This window comes from Staurois parvus, unplaced genomic scaffold, assembly GCF_062004578.1.
Source record: "Staurois parvus isolate SC_StPar_1 unplaced genomic scaffold, SC_StPar_1.0 ptg000438l, whole genome shotgun sequence".
Taxonomy (NCBI): domain Eukaryota; kingdom Metazoa; phylum Chordata; class Amphibia; order Anura; family Ranidae; genus Staurois; species Staurois parvus.
In genome coordinates this window covers 6,692,361-6,698,504 of record NW_028318234.1, presented here as the reverse complement: position 1 = coordinate 6,698,504, position 6,144 = coordinate 6,692,361, and positions in this window count along the sequence as shown.

The following is a 6,144-nucleotide window of genomic DNA, read 5'->3' as shown; positions in this document are numbered from 1 at the left end:
CCTTCTCTTCTCCATCTACACCTCCTCCCTTGGCCAACTCATACACTCTCATGGCTTCAACTACCACCTCTATGCCGACGACACACAAATCTATCTCTCAACCCCCCACCTCACCCCCTCGGTCTCTGCCCGAATCACACACCTACTGAGCAACATATCAGATGTCGCTCCACTTCCTTAAACTGAACCTCTCCAAAACCGAGTTTCTTGTCTTCCCCCCAGCGCGGACACCACCCCCCATTGACTTCTCCATCACATCCAACAACACCACCATCAAACCCGCCCCGCAGGCCAGAGTACTTGGTGTCATTCTGGACTCCAACCTATCCTTCCAGCCCCAAGTCCAATCTTTAACTAACTCATGCAGACTCCACCTCCGCAACATCGCCAAAATACGCACGTTCCTAACCCCAGAAACCACTAAACAGCTCATCCACTCCCTCATCATATCACGACTCGACTACTGCAACTCCCTCCTCACAGGCCTGCCAAAGCCGCTGGCTATCCCCGCTTCAGTCGATCCTGAATACGGCTGCCAGACTCTTTCACCTTTCCAACCGCTCCGTTTCCGCCACCCCCTCTGCCAATCCCTCCACTGGCTTCTGATTGCACAACGGATCAAATTCAAAATCCTAACACTGACGTACAAAGCTGTCCACCATACTGCCCCGTACTACATAACTGTCCTAATATCCAAGTACCACCCAGCACGCACACTCCGCTCCTCACAAGACCTCCTTCTCTCTAGTTCCCTGGTCTCCTCCTCCCATGCCCGCCTCCAGGACATCTCCAGGGTGTCACCCATCCTCTGGAACTCCCTGCCCCAACCCATCAGATTATCACCTACTCTCCTCTCCTTTAGGCGCACCCTGAAAACCCACCTCTTCAGGGAAGCCTACCCCACCCCCTGCTAACTTGCCGACCTCCTTCACTCTTCCTACCACTCCATCCCCCACAGCTATCTCCTCCTGTACCACTATCCCCTCCCTCCTAGATTGTAAGCTCGAAAGAGCAGGGCCCTCGATCTCCTCATGTTTTGCATTGTATTGGTATTGTTCTGTCACATGTTCTGTCCCCCTTTGTAATGTACAGCGCTGAGTGAACTATTGGCGCTTTATAAATACTGTATAATAATAATAATAATAATTTAGGTCTAAAGGACTTAAACAAGCAGTTTTACTTACCTGATCCTCCTCTCACCCTCATGTCCAGTACAGTGCTATAGGTTCTGCATTGGACTTGATATTAAAGGATCTTTGACTGCCAGAAGGTAGGGGAGAAGAGGCTGCAGGGACCAGTCTTAGAGCCTTTAGAGAGCCTACAGAGGCATAGCATAAGATAAGTAAAAGTGCTTTTTGTGAACCTCTAGACCTAAACTAGTTCCAGCATCTTCACCAAGCCTTTTGAAACCTGCTTCAACTGTGCCTAAATTCTGAATGCTACCATTTCCCATCCTCTTCCACAGACATAATGTTTCCCATCACCTTTATTATTTAACCTTTTATCTAAATCTTAGTGTACTTAGGACCATCAAATTCTAAAGTACTAAAAAGTTAGTCTATTCATATTTGGCAGGTGTTTAGTAAAGATATAAACTTAATATTTTGAAATAAAAAAGACATACATTGGAGGCCCTTTTCCACCTCCAGATCGATCCCCACATCTGGGGCCTTTTAAAACACCATTCTGGACTCCCAAAGCAGTTGACCTCATTTGAGAATTGCTGCCGGAAGGATCCCTACTTGAACGGCCCGATCTCTGACCTTGGTTCTTCTCTGGTGACCTCCTTAACCTTGGGTCAGTTTGTCACATGTATCGAAATGGGAGGATGATCTGGGTATGACTCTAGATAATGTGGCGCGGAACAATATATGGCTGATATCCTAACCAAATACTGTATGTACGAAAGATGTATACATAGATAGATGTACAACATAGAAAATCTAAATGTTTCATTATCTACATAGTTTCCAAACTCGTTATTTTCAGGCGGTAATGTCATATGGCTCCCGAGCATGTGCCAGTTTAAAGTAAATTAGGTCTGAAACATTTTACCTTGGTACCTTAAAAGGAAATCTGTCAAAACAAAAAGATAGAACCTTCTATTGGTGGCTTGTTTTTAAACATGCAGGGTTTGGGTTCGTTATGCTCATCTTTCCTTCATGGCTTATTAAGTCACTGATTGGGAAGGTTCGGTCCTGCCCTGGATCCTGTCTGCTGTCAAAGATCCCCAGCAAGGACATAATAGCCTGTGAGCTTGGATGAAAGCTCAGCTATGTAAGTTATCAGGTCTGTGAATTCTCCTTATCCATGGAAAATCCATTAAATGGAAAATCCATTAAAGAGTCTATGATACAATATATCTGTGTCCTTCACGAGGCAATGGATTCTCCATAGGAATTTTTGGAGAATTCTCTCTTGCTGGTGACAACTCTCAGTCTGTCAGAGATGTGCCATGGCTCGGGAAGATCTACCCTTGGGTACACAGGAATATCTGGTGGGCACCTTGCCATGTTCAACTTAGTATGGAGAAATATGAGAGACTTTTCTGTTTAACCAGTAGCCAAGAGCGGGGCTACACAAACCAAAATGTGCCAGCCAAGAAAAGAAAACACTTAAGTTGTGATTCATCTCATACTCACTTCCTAACCAAAATAGTATGCAGGGCTGGAATGTGTAAGAAAAAAAAAAACAGGAGTTATGCTTCTCTGTGATCCCTAACCTGCTCTCTTTTTTTAATAAATAATTTGGCAACTTGTGCTGTTGATTCATTTCCAACACTGATATTTTGGATGGAAGGGAAATGAGTCAGCACCACATATACAGCATATGCAGTGTATATCCATATTTAAATAGGCCTTCTTGTATTGGCTTCTGGCATGGATCTGACGACTAGACTTAGCATCAGGTACAGTTATCATTAGGTTTTGTACCAGATACCTAGCCCCCTAAAAGACAAAATGTGGCCCCACATTCTTATACGGGAATATTCCACAACTAAACAAGGGTCAATACATGGAATTTTGAGGAGCCCCAAAAGAGGAGTACAACAACAATTAGCGGATAAAACAAGTAGTACGCACTTATCACATTTTGTGACTTTTTACCATACAAGTTTTGTGTATACTGATGTGTATATATATATATATATATATATATATATATATATATATATATATGCTTTTCTTTTAATTTATGTTTACAGCAGTATTTACCGTCCTCCTGAAGAAACAGGTACAATCCCCTATGTAATACGTTGAGGAATTATAGCCAGCCTTGAACTGGATCTTACATTCTGTTATGCTCCAACAATACCGTGATATTGTATTTAATTTTGCTATTTGGGTATTTGTGGTAATAACATTTTAATCTGGATGTTGCACTGTATTAATATTTGAATATTTTGTATAAAGTATAAAAATGGCAGATTTTCTCCCTTTGTTTTAACCGCTAATTTTTGTTGTGCTACTCTTTTTTGGGCTTCTCAAAAGTTCATGCATTGAGCCTTATTTTGTTGTGGAATATTGCAATAAATATAGTTTGACTTAGATTGTACTCCCCTTGAGGGTTAGGGACTGATGTGAATGTACAATATATATGTAAAGCACTGCGTAAAGTAATGGCGCTACCTGAAATACATAAATAAATAATATTGTGTTTGTCACCGAATATTTATTTATTACCTCTAGCACCTGACCTGATTCTGTATGCAACAGACTTAGAACAAGACAGGATAGGGACAGGAAATTATCATTTATTGTGAAATTAAATTTAACTTTTATGTTAGCTTTAAAGCAGACCCAAGCTTTAATTAAGTATACCTAAAGCCAAAACAATTTTCATTTTGGTTAGAGTAGTGAATATTTAAAGTGGTTATAAACCCTTACATGTACCCACTGAAGTGACTCGCCTCAGGTGATACACAAAGACACAAAACTATATGTAGTGTATCACAATCTAAAGTGAATATATTGCTCAAAAACAACGAATTTTTAAATGTCCACAAATGTAAATCATTTTTCAAAGTCCAAAATTATTCAATGTCACCACTGTAATCAAAAAAAGTGAGGAATCCTGTGTCTAATTAGTCAGAAAGTGCTCTTCATGCCTCCACTACCAATAATATTTTGGACGTTCACCTCAGAAATATGGAACCTGTGTTATCAGTAAGGTCAAAAAACGTTTTCCCCAACAAGGGTTTAATCTCCTGGCCATATGTAGACACAACCAGTTATCGGAGAAAGGGACCATGTACTGTATATAAAGCAAGAAAAAAACATAAAAATTTAAAAATTTTTGTAATCCTACAAAGTAATAAAATTCACTTACAAAATGTGGAACTTTCCCAGTGCCAATTTGAAGCGCATGACACACAGCCGGCATCCAACCACCAAACAAGATAGGCGTGGGATGACTTCTCTCGGCTCCATCCCCTATATGTGTTACATCCAGGGCAGGGACTTCTTCAGTAGGATTTGTCCTTTTTCAGTGGTGCCATTGAATAATTTTGGAGTTTGAAAAATTATTTACATTTTGTGGACACATTCACTTTAGATTGTGCTACACTATGGGGTGCAGAGAAACCAATCAGCTTCCAGGTTTTGTTGCCAAAGCTTAATTGAACAAACAGCTGAGGTTAGAAGCTGATTGGTTTCTATGTAGAAGTGAGACTGATTTTGCACTCTCCAGCTTTAGTAAATAAAACCCCTATATATGCTTTTGTGTTACTTAAAAGTTTAGCAGCAATCTGTCATTTATTGGTTGCACTTTATTTAGTAATTCATTTGTTACTCATTTATTGCACTTTATTGTATATTTAGTTGCGCTGATTGTTATATTGTTAAGGCAGAGGGTGGTGGTCTGATGTCACACACTTCACAGCATAGAGCTGAGTGTAATCTGAGACATGAGTAAAGGGAAAGGACACACCCCTCTTGACACACCCCTTTCTACACAGTCTCATAGTGAAACGTGTACAGCTAAGGCTATCAATTACCTGTTGTGTACTGGGGAGGAGCTGGAGCTGTTTCTCAGGATTGTCTGGTGTCAGCATAACCTGTCAGAAGTAACTCATGCAGATAGCAGGAGGAGGAGGGAGCAGATAGGAACCATATGAGGTGCTTTGGATTGAGGCTAATACACACTATAGAGGGATATGCTTTGCTTGTTTTTCATTTTAGAGCTTAAGAATCACTTTAAAACCTGTCTCTCTTTTGTCATATGCCATCTCATGTGAAATATTTCTCTTTGCTTCCTGTCCTGTAGACACAACAGGGAGTGAGAGGAAAAAATCAGAAGTGAGGTACATCTAATCAGACAGTTTTCATGGGAACACATGAACCCAATTCAAGATTTTCCCTGTATTTGTGTTTTAGCAAAAAGTTGAAATCTACATGTTCCTCACGTCTTTGTCCTTGTATGTGGTTGCCAGGATAAAAAGAGTGCATCTCCCTAATAGGAGACACAAGCAGTGAAAAATCCAACTTGGGTTGTAATCCCTCACTATTCTGCCCAAAACTCAAAATGTAATGTTTTATTGTTTAACATAGATTTATTAGCTGGGGGTTAAAAAGATAAAGCAATATATAACTCCCGTTAGGAAAAAAAGCGTAGTATTTGCTCACATGACAAGGCCTGGTCAATCTCTTTTCTTTGGCCCTCACAGAAGCCTACCCAGACTTTGACTTCAGAGGCAAATCCTGCCCACTCCAGCCTTTGATCGGAGTATTACATGGTGTTATCAAGGGGCAAGGCCTAGGAATAGAAACATTGCCCAGTACGAGTTTGTATCTCCACTGATATGGCGGCTGCCCTGCGCAAATACAAGACTAGGAAAATAATAAGTCAGCTTGGGCAAAACAGCAGCTGCAAAATACTTGCTTTCAGTGTTATATAACCCACAACTGACTTATCTTACACTGTAAAGCAACGTGCAAACCGTTGGTACTCTATAAAACCTGTATGATCATAGTAATAAAGCCAAGCCAAAACACAACTAAGAGCATGCAGAGAAGGACGCCACTCAGATTGACCCCATGGGATCAGCAACATGTGACAATATTGGCCTCATCCCCCGCTCCGGCCATGCCCTCTGATGTGTTTCACCCTGTTCACCAGGGCTTGGTTGCCTCTGTGACCAAGCCC